General features: G+C 40.0%; 1 protein-coding gene across 1 annotated transcript in view; it reads right to left on the bottom strand.

Moving 5' to 3' along the window:
• Positions 1-19,862, bottom strand: part of LOC131680302 (muscle M-line assembly protein unc-89-like) — a 438,223-nt gene that overhangs the window by 57,442 nt on the left and 360,919 nt on the right. The window lies entirely within an intron of this gene.

Here is a 19,862-nt window from a genome sequence, read left to right as displayed (position 1 = left end):
TTGTCCGTTCAAACACTATGCTATCTTTTGCGTTTGTTGTCTCTTTCGCTCTACCTCTACGTTTTAATGTTTGACGCGAATGTGTAGGTAGGTAGATCTAATTTGTTACTAAATTTCACAACGAAAGTTTATTATTTACGTTCGATCAATTCATTGATTCATTTTTCCATCACGTGATTCATTTCCACTCAGCCTATAGTATTTTGATTCTACTAATAGGTACATACTACAAAGCCTATTTGTTACTATGTTTTAATTGCAGCAAGGTTTTACTGTATCGATTTTGTTGGCTATTTACGGCAAATTTGAGACTAAGAGAAACGAAAGCAATGAAATTGAAAGACGGATAGGTATTCTAGAGCGAATCAGTTATAAACTTAGAACGGAAAACTAGAACTAGGCAGGCTCATATGGGCATGATCGAATAGAAAATGTGAATAATTCTTTACCTTCTGCAGAGTAGGAGTTGGGCGTTGCACCCAAGTCTACCGCATGGTCTATGGTAGAACATAACTCATCATCATGTTTTACCGCCGACGCCGGCAAAAAATTCTTCACAAATCCTCGCCTAGAACGACCATGCGATCCCTTTCTGCTAGCATCAAGCCGTGACGTATGCATTCAATCGACACCAAGCTATCGGTGTCGCACCGATCCTATTGTGATTGAACTACTTATTGATTTTTTCGTTCCGCACACACGGATGGCTGATAGCAATTAATGACACAGGTCAGCTAGCAGAAATCGAATTTTTTATCTACTTTTTTACCAACTAGTTTATATGTTACTATGTTTTAATTGCCGCAAGGTTCTACTGTATCGATTTTGTAGTATCAAATTTGCCGAAAATAGCCAACAAAATCGATACAGCAGCACAAAGCCTATTTATGAATGAAAACACTGCCACTTGAAAAACCATTGCAAAAACGCATCTTGCCCATATATAAAATTGTTTTCGATTCTTGTATATTTATAGTTTCGATATATGATTAAGACCACTGCGTTCGCTATATTTGTATGCGTACTTTAGGAAAGTTACAATAATGGCAAAATATAACTAGAATGCTTGGTCTATACATGAAATGTGATTATATTGCCTAAAATTTGATTTTTCTTCATTGGTCCGGGTTTTTTACCACACACAATCGAAAAGTTTTTACAAGCTAATCTTATGCTATAAAGATTTAGCTCCAGATATTAGTTCGGTCACAGTTTTCTGTCTTCTTTCTTCAGATCTTCTCAAATAAGTTTAATCGGATTCGATCACCTACTGCAAATGAAATGACCTGATAACCAAGAAGGTTTGGCTCAATATGTAACATTCGATGTTGATTGGTTGTGATAAAACGATACGTAAGAAATACGTTTGATTTATTATTACTATAAATGTACTAAGAAAATAAATATTTTACATTGAGTAGTATAGTCCTACGTCTACAGCTCGTGAAACCCCTTGTAGTTTTTAAATTTCAGGCGATGTTTCAAAGAAAAGGTGTACAAACTTGCGTAACACTTTTGGTCACGAACTGCGTAAGCTGCCGGTGTTGAGATCCGGAGATGCTGCCCACTAAATCGTTTCCTCTAGCTGACCGCATTTCAAAAGTCTACCTTTTGCGTCAACAAATGAAGCCCCGGCAAACAAATGGCATTCTCAAGCCGCAAAGCAAAGTGTTTGAGGACGTCGAGGCATTGGAAATCCCAACTAGTCAATTAGAAGCAGTCGAGGCAGCTGATAGCTCCACTGGGCGATCACCAAGTGCTCCTGTCCCGCTTCCCACCAAACGATATAAAAAGAACAACGAAAAGAGCGCTCAAACAGAACATCTTTTAGAGTTTGAGCAGAGAAAGCTAGAACTGCTCGAAGAAAGCTTCATTTCGCGACAAGGATGAAGATGAAGCTTTCTTTGATAGTCTGCTACCCATGTAAAGAAATAAGATACCCCAGAGAAGCTTCGGTTTCGAATTGTGCTACAATAGACAGGATTATGTGTAGGTGTTTGAATGTTTTGTAAGAAATCTTCCCCCTCGCTAATAACATCTCTATATCCTTCCCTATCAATGATAACATTGTGCAACATACAGATAGCTATGATAATATCTACGGTCATTTCTTTCAATTGTTTTCATAGCAGTCTTTATTGCCCCGTAAGCAGACTCGATCGATTTCTTTGCTCTTGAATGTCTTGAGTTAAAATATTCTTCTGAAACAGTGATATCTCGTCGAGCAAATGATCGCAAAACATGTTTTAATAGCAGGTAAGCATCATCAGCTAGGAAAACATATGGCATGAATATGTTTGTTCCGGGGAGATTACTACCTGGTGGAATACCTAGTTGTCCCGGTTCCATCAAGTACTACAAAAAAACCTTTTTGTAGTTGTGGAACATTGTCCCAGAGTGTGATGGACATTGCACCCGATTATGCTTGCCACAACAATGGGGGAAGTTCAACAAAATCCAGAAATCTTGCGCTTTTTGGTTGAATCAATGTTGGGTTGGCTATGGCATATGAATTTGCTAAAGCTTTATCCATAATGCAAGACAGGTCTCCTTAACGATTTCAGCGGCTGTAGATCTTCCACTGCGAAACGTGTAGGATAGTGCGTTGAACGAAAAACCTAGAAATATTACACTGTATTGATAGTTAAATAAAAATATTTAATAATTCAATCCAAAAATAGTTTATGACATTTTGCTAATATGTTGTCACGATAGAACGTAGGGATTGTAGAATTAATTTGTGGTATTATACAAATTCGACATCATTTTTGAGGGCAGATTGTTCCGAAATTCGTGAAGATATACTACGACGGGGAACGTAGGGGTATAGAATTACCTTAGCGTGATTACAAGCTTATCTTGTGGTTCTTTTGGAGTTGTAATAACGTTGGCCCACTCTTAAGTAAGAACAACTTCAATATAGCTTAAATTGTAATCGAATGTTTCGATGCTCATACGGGTACAGTTGCGACATTTGTTTGGATCATTTAGCACATATTGGTACAGGGTGATACTCCCCGTATCCTCCTCTTTTTCTATGGATCGGATGAATTTAAAAATCTTTATTTCTAAAAAGAAATCGCGTACGCCTTCGAACATGAAATATTTTTCGTCTGAGCCTACTTTCATAAAAACTTTTCAACTCGCACGTATAACGCATATGGCCATCGCTACCAGTCGCGTTCACTCTGGCTATCATTTCGCGTTGAAAATCGCACGCAGTTCGCATCGCATCGCGTCGCGTTACGCATCGCGCCCACTCTGGATTCACCCTAACACTATCTGCGTGTGGCCGTCACCTCACGGGGTCGTAACACAAATAACAAACGTAAACAAAATACGTAACACGTTAAAAATCGAAAAGAATATGGGAGCGTTGTTTACTCAACTCAACACAACGAGGATGGCGTAATATGCATAACATGATTCAGGTGAATATAATGATTTAGTACACAAGAAATGGAAGATACTCCGGTTTTTGTCGGCATATGGCAATTATCGACCTACAATATTATTATGGACATGGACAATATGGTTAATAGTATAGTTCATGTAATGCTCCAAATGATATATCACTAAGTGTATGAGTTATCTATATAATGAAAACCATGTAGTGAAAATGATTTAATGCACCAACAGCAAACCAATAAATATGAAAATAAAACCGATAATCTTTTGGCTAGTCCTTAGATAGGGAAATTTGATCTGGACACCCTGCGTACCACGATCATATCGAGCGCACCACCTACATCTATGAGCAACGGCTCCCACCAACACATGGACAGCGGAGAATGAGCGAGCGAATGATGCATCGCTCACGCGTAGTACTGAAAACTATTCAGTCATCGTCATCATAGCCCTTCCTCCCTCCACTACAAATTCCATGCGTCGAACACAATCAGCCCGATCGCTCGAAGAACACACACCAGAGGCTCACGCCAGAAAATGCACAAAAACACACAAGAAAAAAAGTGACGAAAATTCAACACATGTAAACTCTGCATGCTTCTCAGTGCAGTTCTCACGAACCGGCGGGCAACCTCCAACATGCCGTGTCTCAATAGTATGCACATGTATGTTTCGAGCATCGAGAACTCAATACTGAGAAGCAAAACCATGCAAACACGAACATTTCCTACCCCCATCTCCCTCACTCCTCCATGACTTCAACGCGCCGTTCGGCATACACCACACGAACCAAACATTACCAACGCACAAAAGTCACAGCAGACGAAAAGAGAAGCAGATAGAAAACCATCCCATTGATGGCCAATTAAGCTCTCCGTAAAGTGAGCATTGTAGGGTAAATGCGTCGAAGATGAGCACCCCGAGTAAAATGGACACCCGCACAGTGTTAGTATTAGGCAAAATAATCCGCCGAATATAGCTTACTAACAGTGCGCAAACTCTCTTTGAGGCGGCTTTTCACCATTAATTTTCGTTTGGTATATTTAAACATATTGTCGTAACCTGCTGCAAGCAATATCAATCAACAGTGCTTTCAAAATTCGAAATTCATATTTCATATCAATATGTTCCACCAGTGGCACCATTCAACTGAGTTACGAATTTCATTTTAAATCCATACAAAACCTTCTGAAAAGCTATGGTGTATTTGTTTTAATAATTGCCTGGTGGATTTTCTTTAACAAATAATTCCGAGCCCTCGATCAAACCGCCATAAATCGATAAGCACAATCGTCTGAGCTCTCGATCGAAAAAGATCGTTTTCTTGTGCTACAGCAGTAAATCAATATATATATATATATATATATATATATATATATATATATATATATATATATATATATATATATATATATATATATATATATATATATATATATATATATATATATATATATATATATATATATATATATATATATATATATATATATATATATATATATATATATATATATATATATATATATATATATATATATATATATATATATATATATATAGGGGCCATGCACTAATTACGTAAGGCTTTTTAAGACTTTTCAACCTCACCCTCCCTCCCTGATAAGAGTTCGTAAGATTTTGGTGAACTCCCTCTCCCCCGTATGTAAGATCTTATTGTGATTTTCGTAATTAAAAAAGCATATTGTTAATTCATTAAATAGAAACATAGCGAAAACGATACTTAAAGAATTATTACAAGAAAATTAAAGACAAAATTCAACTGTAATCATCAGCAGTAATTTTATTAGCATCTCTGATTTTGCCCAGTAGAAATTTCAGAATAACTGCTGGGAGATATTCAAAAACTCCGATTTGGTCCTTATAGTCTGCTTCGCTATATTCGGAAATAGTTCCTTGTGATGTAAAACCTCTTCCGGTGGGAATAAAATTCTGAGTTCCAACTGTGATGCTTATCGTACGCGTAGCTCCGAAGAAAATTCGTAGATGGCTATCTACGAATTTTCTTGAAGTCAAATACAGTTCACACTCTGCAAATATTCGGTCTACAAGATCTTTGATAATCGCATGACAGAACATTTTCCGGCTACCTTGCGGAAGCGAAAATTTGAAAAAGGATGTTAGCCTAATAACACGGTATCAACACTTCCTAACTTGTAAGGCTCCATGGTGACTCCAATTCCTGAACAGAACAATGTACCATAAAGAGTCAAGAAATTGCTGTAACTTCTCCAACACCATCGACAAATTAGTCGCAACTCACGCAGCCAACAATCAACAATATTCCATAACTAATCCGGCCTTCCTTGACCACGATGTACAATATATACTCGTTTTGTGTAATACACATGTTCATGGCAGAAATAAGAAATAGTACCCTTTTCTTATGAAAACAATATTTTCTTTATTGATTTCATTTTTCATTCTTGTTTTATGATATTACGTAAGAAAGGACAAACCCTCCCTCCCCCTTAGATAAGAATTCGTAAGATATTTTGAAACTCCCCCTCCCCCCATATTCCCTTACGTAATTAGTGTATGGCCCCATATATATATATATATATATATATATATATATATATATATATATATATATATATATATATATATATATATATATATATATATATATATATATATATATATATATATATATATATATATATATATATATATATATATATATATATATATATATATATATATATATATATATATATATATATATATATATATATATATATATATATATATATATATATATATATATATATATATATATATATATATATATATATATATATATATATATATATATATATACATTGTGAAGGTCAACCATTGTTTGAGGCAGGCTTTGTTCGCCGGTGCCTAGGTTGGTGAAGTGAATAGTGGAATAACCGGACAAGCCGCTATATAAGCTAAGTATCTTTTTTTCATTTCCCTTTCCCCCGATCGGTCGCTACTTCTTAGATCCCTTTCCCCTGAATATAAGTTTCATCTCTCGTTTACACCACATGCTATCCTCTTGCCTAACCGAATGCGAAGTAACATTGGATGGGAATGATATTCCCATGGATTTACCGGATTAACCCGAAATTACTCCATCGCCTGATTCCCCCAGTCCTCCTCGCATTAAAACATACCCACCCAGTTCAAATGGACCCTGGCTCATTTCTGGCCCATCACGAAATCGCTTAATATTTTAGAGATCTCACGGGAGCTGACTGCTAACTACCCGACCGTAGCTCAGATAACACGTGTTAGAGCTAATAAGATACGCATATTAGTGAATGACCTCGACCAGGCAAACCAGATTGCTCGCAGCGAGCGTTTTACAAAGCAATTTAAGGCGTATGTACCTTGTTTGGCAGTGGAGATGGACGGGGTCGTCGCCGACCCGGGTTTGAAGTGCGAAGACGTGTTGAAGTACGGAGTTGGTTGCTTTAAGGACTCTTCACATCAACATGTGAAGATTCTGGAATGCAAGCAATTGTATTCACCAAAATCTGAGAATAATAAGACAACTTATTCATTGTCAGACTCACTTCGGGTGACTTTCTCCGGTCTTCCCTCCCCAAATATGTCCTCCTGGATAAGGTTCGTCTACTTGTTCGCCTGTTTGTACCGCGGGTAATGAACTGCAGAAATTGCAAGCAGCTGGGCCACACAGCCACCTATTGTGGCAATAAGAAAAACTGCGGCAAATGCGAGGGAGAGCATGAGGATGACGCTCGCGGTAGCGAAACTGAAAGGTGTATTTACTGCGGGGGCCTTCCGCGCGGGGATTACATTAAGCGCTCCCTTAAGGAACGCTCGAAGCGCTCTTATGCAGAATTTCTTAAGAATACTTCGCCATCTGTTTCTTCCGATAATTTCTTTGCTCTTTTGGCTGGCGTTGAGCAAGAATCTGACGTCCCACAAGAGGGAACATCATTGGTTAACCCAGGGGAATCCAGGAAGAGGGGAAATCTAGCCTCCTCTAGATTGCCTCGTAAGGGTGCCAAGGTGTCGTCCACTCAGAGAGCGCCAACTACAATCAATAAATCCAACGGAAGTGATGCACTAAAGCCGAAGCACTTTGCTCCAGGACTTGGAAATTTTAATTCTAACAAGGAGTATCCACCACTTCCAGGGACACCAAAAACACCAAGTGTCCCCTTTTTTCATACAGATACTCAGTCCATTAGCGGACTAATGAAATTTTCTGACATAGTGACCTTATTTTCACATCTTTCAATGTTACTGATCCTCTTAAAAGCCTTCTGATACATTTTCTCTCTATGGTGCAAACATTTTTGAAACAGTTGACTGCTAAATGGCCCCTCCTTGCAGCGATCGTATCCTTCGATGGCTAAGTCATCAAACGAGGTCACTGATTCGATCACTGTCCTACAGTGGAATAGCAGAAGTATCCTCCCGAAAATCGATTCCTTCAAATTTTTACTAAGCAGTTTAAAATGTGATGCTTTCGCATTATGTGAAACTTGGTTAACTTCCGATATAAATCTCAACTTCCACGACTTTAATATAATCCGTCTGGATCGAGGAATCCCTTATAGAGGAGGACTTTTGGGGATAAAAAAGTGCTATTCTTTCAACCGAATTAACCTCCCTTCGACACCAGACATTGAAATTGTCGCTTGTCAAGTTATAATCAAGGTCTTTCCTCTGGGTTGCTTCCATCTACATTCCTCCTGCCCCGGTAGGGCACCGAACGCTTTGTAACATCACGGAATCCTTACAGGCACCGCAGGTAGTTCTGGGAGACTTTAACTCGCACGGTACGGTATGGGGCTGCCTTCACGATGATAGTAGATCAACATTAACCCAAGATCTTTGCGACAATTTCAACATCACCATCTTAAACACGGGAGAAATGACGCGGATTCCTACACCACCAGCACGCGCAAGCGCGTTGGATTTATCGCTATGCTCGACATCGCTACAGTTAGATTGCATGTGGAAGGTGATCCCTGATACCCACGGTAGCGATCATTTGCCTATCGTGATTTCAATTGCTAACGTTTCAAGACCATCGGAAACAATCAATGTCTCGTATGACCTCACGCGAAACATTGATTGGAAGAGTTACGCGACCGCGATATCCGTTAAAATCGAATCCACTCAAGAGCTTCCTCCGGAGGAAGAGAACAGGTTTTTGGCTGGCTTGATTCTTGACAGTGCGAATCAAGCTCAGACTAAACCAGTACCCAGCGCGAATACCCATGGACGGTCTCCCACCCCGTGGTGGGGCGAAGAGTGCTCAGAGCTGTACGCGGAGAAGTCCCCTGCATATAAGGGCTTCCGGGAAGACGGTTTTCCCGCTAGCTATCAACAATACGCGTCGTTAGAAAGGTGAATGAAGAGTCTAATGAAAGCCAAAAAACGCAGTTATTGGCGCCGGTTCGTCGACGGGTTAACGAGAGAAACAGCGATGAGCGCTCTTTGGGGTACGGCTCGACGTATGCGTAACCGAAACAGTACCAACGAGAACGTGGAATATTCAAACCGTTGGATATTCACTTTGGCCAAGGACTCTATCCCGGTACAGAAAACGTACCACGCCGCGTCTCCTCACGATATCGCGAACGAAACACCGTTTTCGATGGTGGAGTTCTCACTTGCTCTCTTGTCATGCAACAATAACGCCCCAGGGTTAGACAGAATCAAATTCAACTTGCTGAAGAATCTGCCTGATACTGCAAAAAGGTGCTTGTTGAATTTATTTAACAAGTTTCTTGAGGGTAACATTGTCCCTCATGATTGGAGGCAAGTGAAGGTCATCGCCATCCAAAAACTAGAAAAACCAGCCTCCGACCACAACTCGTACCGACCGATTGCAATGCTGTCCTGTATTCGGAAGTAGAGCTTCCATCCCGGGAATTTATTTCTCGGGAATCCCGGGATTTTTGAATTACCCGGGATTCCCGATTCCCGGGAAATTGTGTTTTCTCATTCCCGGGATTCGGGAATCCCGGGAAAAAAGATTTTTAATTTATTCCATAAGACTTAAATTCTCCAAATGAAATTTTGTAGGAAATATCTAGACCGGCAAACATTTGGAGCGAGTAGTAAATGCAGATTGTGCTTTTCCAACTGATTTGCAGATCAATGGACTATATATCTTCAGGCTCACTGATATGTTTTCGTGATTTTTTTTGGTATATAGTCCACGCCATACTCAAAACACTGCTAAAGAATGTTGCATTCATTCAAATTCTCATTCAAAAATGGATTAATTTGCCGGCCGTTATACCGAACCATTTCCTTACAGTAACATTAGTGATGCGCACGATATCTCTGCAACCGATGAACCGATTGATCAGATTTTTAACAGTTCTTTTAATAGTTTAATAGTTTATTTAGATCTTGAATGAAAGGGCTTGCAATCAAATTAGTAATGGAAATTTCGTTACTTTCTTAAAAAATCGATGTGTGTTTGTTTCAAAACTTGGGATGGTTTGTAGTGATATCATGCTTAACGCAAACGCTATTTAAAATAAGGAATGTTTCTAGAAGGTCTGCAGAAATATTTGGTCGGTTTATCGAATGCATATTTCGTCTTATTTGTTATACCGTAACTGCAATATCTGTAAATTTTTGGATGTATGAAAACAAAAAAAAACATAACGTTGTATCTGTCCAATATCATGCGCAATCCAAACTCTTTGAATACTTTCAAGGATGCAGGCAGGATTTTTGAAGGGATACGATCAAGCAATCCAGATACTTTCCCGTAACAGGAAATCGATAATAGGCTTCGTCTATCGCTGCACAGTTCGTCTATTATCTGCTTGATTTTGATTCACACTTAATTCGAAATGATGCTGATCCTACTGTGACAGAAATGGATTCCATATATAAACTTTCCTCTTTCGATCGGAAGTAACTGCACACTACCCTGAAGCAGCTCAATCTTTTTATTCAAATTTACTAAAGAAAGTGCTTTGCGTTAAATTGATTACATTCAATCGTATCAGAACAGCACAATCCAATTTTGGACAGTAACTCCAGCATTTTCGTTTAGTATATCGTCCCAATGGTAAACATAATTACCAAAATTTAGGCTATACATATGGCCAAGTAAAAGTTGATGTTGCGTAAACTTATTGACGAGTTATCAAATGATTGAATGATGTATAGGCCACCAAATCGCCATCTTCTGACAACTGCTTTAGGGTAATTATACATGCAATCAAACGGGTTTGAAATCTTTTCAATTTATTCTTTTGTTTTCAGGAGAATCATTCACCTTTTTAATTTTCTTCTGTATTCCCGGGATCCCGGGATTTCCCGGGAAATTTATTATTTATTTTCCGAATCCCGGGAAGCTGAAAACCGTCAGTAAATGGAAACTCTATTCGGAAGTTGTTCGAGAAAATAATCTTGTTTCGCCTCGACAATTGGGTCGAAGCAAATGGCTTACTGTCAGATACACAATTTGGCTTCCGCAAAGGCAAAGGGACGAACGATTGCCTTGCGTTGCTTTCTACAGAAATCCAAATGGCCTTTGCTAACAAAGGGTAGATAGCATCATTCTATCAACATTCTTTATGAGAAGCTGCACCAGCATGGTCTTTCACCAATTTTAAATAACTTTTTGCTAAACCTGTTGTCTGAAAAGCACATGCACTTTTCGCATGGCGATTTTACAACATCGCGATTTAGCTACATGGGTCTTCCCCAGGGCTCATGTCTAAGTCCCCTACTCTACAATTTTTACGTGAATGACATTGACGATTGTCTTGCCAATTCATGCACACTAAGGCAACTTGCAGACGACAGGATGGTCTCTGTTACAGGGCCCAAAGCTGCCAACTTGCAAGGACCATTACAAGGTACCTTGGACAATTTGTCTGCTTGGGTTCTTCAGCTGGGCATCGAGTTCTCCACAAAGAAAACTGAGTTGGTTGTTTTTTCTAGGAAGCGTGAGCCGGCGCAACTCCAGCTTCTATTAATGGGTGTAACGATCAATCAGGTCTTCACATTTAAATATCTCGGGGTCTGGTTCGACTCTAAAGGTACCTGGGGATGTCACATTAGGTATCTGAAACAGAAATGCCAACAAAGGATCAATTTTCTCCGGACAATAACTGGAACATGGTGGGGTGCCCACCCAGGGACCTGATCAGGTTATACCAAACAAATATATTGTCGGTGCTGGAGTACAGGTGTTTCTGTTTCCGCTCCGCTGCGAACATACACTTCATCAAACTGGAGAGAATCCAGTATCGTTGCTTGCGCATTCGGGAACTCTCATATCGATTGCTCATTCGATGCGACATTCTGAACCCGTTGGTGATTGAAAACTTCGAGAGGCTCGTCGAGCTTAATTCTCAAACCCGATTTATGTCCTTGTACTTCGACTACATGGCACAGAGCATTAATCCTTCTCCGTATACTCCCAACCGTGTTCGTTTCCTAGATACTTCAGATTCTACTGTATTCTTCGACACATCCATGAAGGAAGAGATACGTGGAATCCCTGACCATTTACGCCCGCAAGTGATCCCCAATATATTTTTTAATAAATGCCGAGAAGTCGACTGCGACAAAATGTTTTACACTGACGGATCAAATCTCGATGGGTCCACTGGCTTCGGTATCTTCAATAATACTATCACCGCTTCATTCAAGCTCAATGATCCTGCTTCAGTTTACGTCGCAGAGTTAGCTGCAATTCAATACACCCTTGGGATCATCGACACTCTGTCCATAGATCACTACTTCATCATTTCGGACAGCCTCAGCGCTATCGAGACTCGTCGTGCGATGAAGCCCAAAAAGCAATTCCCATATTTCCTGGGGATGATACGGGAGTCCTTGTGTACGTTATCTGAAAAATCTTATCTGATTACCTTTGTTTGGGTCCCCTCTCATTGCTCTGTCCCGGGCAATGAAAAGGCCGACTCATATATGGTGACATATACGAAAGGCCATCTGCTTCAACGAATTTTTTAGTATTTGTCGTCAGAGGACGCTCAACAGTTGGCAAACCTCGTGAAGTAATGGAGAACTCGGACGATGGCTACATCCGATTATCCCAAAGGTATCAACGAAGCCTTGGTTCAGCAGGATGGTTGTGGGTCGAGATTTCGTACGTGTAATGTCCCGACTTATGGCCAACCACTACACCTTAGATGCGCATTTGCGGCGTATTGGGCTTTCGGAGAGTAGTCTGTGCGCTTGTGACGAGGGCTATCACGACATCGAGCACGTTGTGTGGGTATGCACCATCCAATGTGCCAGTTCGAGATATGCTGGCAAATCGCGACATTCCCTATATGTCCCTTATTTATACTTTCATAAAAACGATAAATATCCCAATTTAGCCCCTCTCTTTTATTTCCTGTTTTTAGAAATTTTCTCTTGCCTTGTGGAACCGACCAGCTCCAGAGTGCCACTATGTAACCGCCGTCGCCCTTACCACTACGCCTGCATAGAAGGAAACTGAAGCGAGAGTGACTCGAGGTCCGATGACTTTTGAGTCCGCGGGTCCGAATTTGTTTAGCTGATCTCCCATTTACGCGAAAGTTGCAAGTTTTACTCTTCTTTCCCTGTCACCATATACACCTTCTCTCACTGTCCTTGATACAACTGCTGCTACACTGATGTGGAAATAAGTCCCCCTCTGAATATCTTGACCAAGCATAAGTCTTTGTTAAAAAAATCAAATTTGTATACTGTATTCCTAGTTTTAAGATAGCTGTAATTTTTACTCTTTATTGAAACTCTTGTCCTCCATCTTGCAAATAGAATTGTATCCCTAGTCTGTGAAATTTCTCATAAATATTTGTTCCCCCTTTTGTGTACTAAACTATATTGTTAGTTTTAAGATAACTGTAAAATATTTTGTAGAATACTATTACTCCCCCTTTTGTATATCAAACTTAATCCCTTGTTTTAATTTTTTTCATGAAAAAAATCTTTTGGCCCTCTCTTGTACATAGAATCTTATTTCTAGTCTTAAGATAGCTCTAAACTTTTTTTTCTTTTGTAAAAAAATATTTCAACATTGTAACCTCCTAGTTTTAAGATATCCAAAAAATAAAAGCAAAAGAATTTGGCCCCGCCAAGCTAACGCATTTGTGCTTATCAAATAAACGCAATGAATAAAAAAAATCGATAAACAATCCAAGTCGTCCGTCATACCCTTCAAATTTTGAAATCAAGAGTAAACAAGGAATTTGTAGTTCCCGACGAACAACTTCTACCAAAGTTTAAGGAACTCTTGTAGAACTGTGACTCCATCGTCATAAAGATACTATGGTTTAAACACCTTGAAAACGGCACCAAATCGTTAAGTGTCCCTCCTACGCACATTTCCCCTACATCTGAAATATACCTGATTGGTACAGTTTTACAAGGTTCGAGTCAAATCAGCGTGTTTTTGAACTTAAAGTTGTTTCAGAATAGGTGTCATCTTTTTAGCATTTTATCTTTTCAGCATTTATATTATTTTAAGAGCAATCATGGACCAACTCTGGGAAGTGTTTCCGAAAGTTTCTGCTGTACAGTCGGGTCTCCTACTACGCGATTAACTGGGGCGTGAAAAAGGAATCCGCGTTGTAGGATTCCCATAGCTTATGGGATTTCGACTAATTGGGGCTGTGGCCGATTATTTCGTCTGTGTCAACATGTAGCGCCATACTTTCTTTGGCAAAGTTGTTATACTCACTTGGGCCTACAATTTAGAGTAATTGGGTATCCAATTAGTTGAGAACTATGCCGCCAGGGGTGCTATGAAGAAAGAGTAAATAAATCGAAATTCTCGTCGTAAATTCGACTATCATCACATGGATTCAATGTCAAATATATCAAGACCCTGATTATTTTGAAAGGTGGTGTCTTCGAAGAATTTATAAAAGAAGTCCAGAGCTTCTGGATGGTAGAAAGTATAACTCGCAATTACCCCACCAGGCGGCGCTAGTGTTAACGCAAATATTCAACACATGTTAAAATAATTCTATATCTCAACATCGTGATTAGATAGAGTAGTACTGACTTTAGCAAAGTTGCTCGAGAGGTCGAAGACTACCCAACGGTAACAGATTAGTTTGGAATACTCTCACTATGCGGCGCTAGTGCGCGTAGATACTTTAAACATATGGTAAATTATGATATATCTCAAAAGTCTAATAACTTGGAAAAGTGGGATTTTCGGCAAAGTTCTCGAGGAGGTCAAAGGCTACTAGATTATGGATAGATTATATGGAACCGACAGGCGGCGCTAGTGAACATTTTCTTTCAAAGCATGTATCTCGAGATCATGATCTTTTGGAAGGGTGGTGTCTTTGGCAATATTCATAGGCAGGTCGAACTATGTCCTACGGCGAACAAATTAGTTCAGAACTCACCCACTAGATGGCGCTAATAAGAGTGAAACTTTATGGACATATATTAAGAAAACGCTGTTTTTGGTAAAGTTCTCCAGGGCGACAAGTGCTGTTTGACAATGTATAGAAAAATTTCGATTTTACTCGCTAGGTGACACTAGTGAGTACGCATTTTACCTTTCAATTTCTGCATCTCAATATAAAGGCAGTTTAGAAGGGTGGTGTCTTCAACAAAATTGCTTCAGTGGTCGACGACCAACAGTAACAGATTAGTTTAGAATACTCTCACTATGCGGCGCTAGTGAGCGTTCATGCTTTCTGCATGTGGTAGATTGTGATATATCTCAAATGTCTAATGATTGCGCTTTCGGCAAAATTCTTGAAGAACTCAAGGACTACTCGATCATGGATACAAGGCCTTAGCCCAAGAGGTCCTTTGTGAAGGTGCCCAAGTCAGGTCGCTAGGGGCGGAAATGACTCTCCAGTGTAAGCATCTGGACGAGTTCACGACCGCAGAAGATGTCGTCGCAGCCGTTAAGGAACAATGCGACGTCACAATCGAGCGGGCCTCTGTGCGATTTAGAGATGGACCCTCTGGCTACTGAAGGCGGATGCCAAAAAGGTAACCGAGAAAGGGAAGCTGAAGATCGGCTGGTCGGTATGCCCTATTAGCATACCCCAGCCGCCTTCAGTGGATAGGTGCTATCGGTGCCTTGAGTCCGGCCACAAAGCCTACGAGTGCAAGAACATAGACAGGAGCAAACTATGTCGTCGCTGCGGCGAGGAGGGACATAAGGAGCGGGGCTGCACTAAGGCGTACAAGTGCCTTATCTGCACCGCTAAGAAGCAAGCCCATAAACATGCTATGGGCGGACCTTCGTGTCCCTTCGGTGAGGCAAATAAGAAGAAGCCGTGAACGTCACACAGCTAAATCTTAACCATTGTGCAGCAGCCCAACAGCTGCTGTGGCAGTCGGTCTCGGAGTCGAGGACAGATGTCGCCCTCTTATCAGACCCGTACCGCATCCCTGCCGGCAACGGCAATTGGGTGTCGGACGGGTCTGGAATGGTGGCAATCTGTACAACGGGACGGTTCCGGGTTCAAGAGGTAACACACTCCTCCGCCGAGGGTGTTGCGATTGCCAAGATCAATGCACAGTGGTTCCATTCCTTAAGAGAGGCGGTCATAAATACATTTAATGCTAATTTTGATACAAAACTGCATTTCTATAGTAAATTTGGGTCGCAGAATTCAAATTTCGCAATAAAAAATCGGTTATATCCACCTAACAGTGTAATACGGCTTTTCTTATTACATTAAGAGTCACATTTACTTTTTTTTTGTTCCAGAATTTTTTTTAGTATCAAATAGTACAAGTTGTGCTGCGCTGGTAAAAAAAGAATGGTTATTCATTGAAAGTTCTCTAAATTGTAGCTTCTGCACAAAACGCAAATATTTCGAATTTTAAATAAATCGTGTATTTTTACATTCCTTACAAAAGAAATGTATAGGATTCGCTCAAACTTTGAAAACTTTTTCCGAGGCCCGGAGGGCCGAGTCTCATATACCAATCGACTCAGCTCGTGTGTATGTGTGTATGTATGTATGTACAAAATGTCATGTAATTATCTCAGCAATGGCTGAACCGATTTTAATGAAATTAGTTTCAAATGAAAGGCTTAACGTTGCCATTTGACACTATTATTTTTGATTTTCGATATGTTGTTTACTTTCTGAGATATGGGCGATTTTATCAAAACACGGCAGGTTTTTTGCAAATAACTTTCGAACAATACAATATTGTCCCACAATAGATGAATAGAAAGCTTGTAAAAATACCTTTCTAACAAGCTATAGATTTTCTAAATCCGTGCACGAGCGGCGGAGATATTAAACATTTTGTATTTTTAGTCCTCGCTTATTAATTTCCACTAATTAAAAATGAGATTGTTTCATACAGAGTATTGCTTTACTGGTATTTTAGGGGCAAAACTAAACCGATTTTGATTATCGGGGTATGAAAACACATCTACGTGATTCAAGGAATTCGATGTTGAGAATATTTTGTGAATTACCTTTATAATAAATGAACTATTTCTCGAAAATCAATATATAAGTTCACTTCAAAGACAAAATAATGTGTTGATAAAGAAACAGTGAGTTCTAGTATTTATTCCTTGGATTAGGCATTGCGTTCAATCATGAGGTAAATGTTGTATGGTATATCAATACACAGATCAACAAGTAATTCACCTAGTAGTTAGATACAAGATTTCTAATATAATTATAGTTGTCGCGTCAACGAAAGCGAGTATATGTTTGAAGCCCAAAAATCTAGCGAAAATTTAGCTCTTTTGCAAGATTTAGGTTATACTGGTTATGGCGCAAAAATTACTACTTATATTATTTAAGATAAGAATGTAAGAATCAATATATCATAATAATATACCTATAAAAATGATGTCACTGCATTAACCATCATTTGCCATTCTGCAACCCGAGACAGTTGGAGCCGGAGCCTAAATCAATATTTAGCGGATGGCTTCAGCGCCACTCCCGAAGGAGACCATTCGCCTTGTTCGGTTTGCCCAGCTATTGAGACCCCTCCTACGGGCGGGTACTATTTGTTTCTGAGTACTGGCTCCAGAATGGTCCAACTGGACTCAGGTACCTTGATTACCAGTCTGAAAACATTCGCTAGAACTCAACAACAGTATACAAAGAAGGCCTCAGACCGGTATAATTAATTAGCTCTAACGCTTTTTATCATCACGGGCAAAGATCTACTCAAACACAAGGTCCCCAATCGTGGCCGATTTAGGAAAGGTTGAGTCGAAGGAAAAAGGAGTCAACTCTGCTCGCTAAAAACGGAAACGACCGAAAATCGTGAAACTGCCTACACCAGAAAATACCAAAAAATAGTTTACTGCAAAAAAACTGTTTAATCACTTCAACTCATAATTCGCTTATAAAAAAAATATTTATTTCACATTTCGGGTCTCGAACCCAGGCCTTTCAACTTGCTAGCTAATTTCCTCGCAGCGCGCTAACCAACATGGTCACTGCCTATCCTGTCTCTCTCTTTTTCCAAAGCATATCAAAAATCTAACTACCTAACGTGGTGTTCATCCGAAAATGAGTGGCTCAACTTACGGTGCGTGCATATACAGTCGGCGTGTTGGCGTGTAATACAGCGATTTCATCGCTGACCTAGGATTTTCACGGGGTGGGAAAAATGAAACCGCCGAACAAAAAACTTGATAATCGGGTTTCGAACCCGGGCTTTTTGAGCTTGTCACGAAAACGCTGTCACTTCGCTCACTGAACCGGCATTTGCGGGTTTAAACAAAATTGATCATGCGCATGTCAAAAAAAGGAAATGAGTACTCACACTACCATGGTTTTACGTGGGTCGCTCGAAGATCATGATGAAGGTCACTGCATTACATGTTTCCCACGTGGGTTGATCGATAGTCGGTGCCCAGCAACTGGACGTATGCTGGCAACGACGCTGCTCCCTAGCTAGCGCGAATTTGACGGTCGTCGCTCTTCCGGATGGTTCACCGGGAATTTTGTAGCTAGATGGCGGGGTCAGAAGCGGTTGATGACGGATGATGATCGGTGTGACGGGATGCTGCAGCTTCGAACCTGCACGAAAAACACGCATCCAACGACAAGTTGGAATTAGGGCACGCACTGCACTGGCCACCATTTGCACCTTACCTTAATTCGGGAATACCGACTCTAAACTGTTGCTTCGATTTGCGGGAAGCCACTTAACTTGTACGAGTTAGAACTGGGAAGGGAAAACTAATTACTGGCAAAACTGATATAGAGAATCTCACGATTTTTATCTTTACCTATAAAACCACACCGAGGCGCGAGAAAAAAACTAAACCACTCCTGCCTCTTCCACGATCCAGAACAAAGTGAAAAATCAGATCTTTGGAGTCCTCAGTTTAAAGCATGAGTCATATCTTCGTGACCGGAACTACGCAATCGTTCACGAAATTACGCAAGTTTCCCCGAAGCCTTTTTTGTATACGGCTTCAATTTCTTTTGAATATCCCCAGACCTCGATCCTCTACCACCAAATCCCGGGTGCTGCCGACTGGCTTTCAAAACCCAGAGACAAATAGTTTCCCCTCCACTATAGCTTATTCTGCGGTTAAAGGTCGCAGAAAGGGTTATCTCAAAAGCGGGGCGACGCCTGCGTCGCGACCACCCGCCAAAAGTAACTCGGCTCCAACCACGGCTGGATCCGGTGGGTGCTCAACCACTCATCTGACAGTTCATTCGAAGGAACTCCAACCAACCACTCACTCTCATTCACATTTCGGGAGAAATTACAGAAGCTTTTACCCATGCTGAGCGGACCAGTTATTCGAGGGGCCGCTCGATTTTATTTACATTCATATCGTAGTACTACATCATTCCCCACTTTGTTTTCGAAAATTTGATTGGTTGAAAACCAATCAAATTTTCGAAGGATATTTGTATTTTTAATTGAGAAAATCTTGACTGCTGGGGTCATATGTGATCATCGTCAAAAAAATTGACTCATCATCTATTTGCAGACATTATCTGTTACTGACCATCATCGTTTTTCAACTCCGGTCTCCAGCAGCAATCAACTAAATTTAACCAAAAAAAAAAACAATATCCATGCTAATACTGAACAACTGAAAAACTTTGCATGATCTTTCTGATAAACTTTGGCTAATGGTAATTGGCAATCACATTCACTCATAATATTCCACTATAATTGGAATATTCCAATGTATAGTTAAACTAAAAATTAAGACACGAATTTCTTTACCTCAATATAAAAACTAAGAAGTGAAATACGCTCTTCGTAAAACCTTCACCTTTGTGAAAAAATACTAGTATGTTTTGCTGATATCCAAACCTCGGAATAACATCCAAGCAAAACGGATTCAACATCACATCCTTTAAATGGGGGTCTGTTTCCGGTTATTGTGAACTACTCTGGAGTTCTCCAGAAAAAAATGTTCACGATAATCCAAAAACGCAAATCGAACGAAGCGAGAATTTCTGACCGTCAAAATTGTTGACCACGAAAAACTCACAACA

This window comes from Topomyia yanbarensis, chromosome 2 (genome assembly GCF_030247195.1).
Source record: "Topomyia yanbarensis strain Yona2022 chromosome 2, ASM3024719v1, whole genome shotgun sequence".
NCBI lineage: Eukaryota > Metazoa > Arthropoda > Insecta > Diptera > Culicidae > Topomyia > Topomyia yanbarensis.
This window is presented reverse-complemented; position numbering and strand designations above follow the sequence as displayed.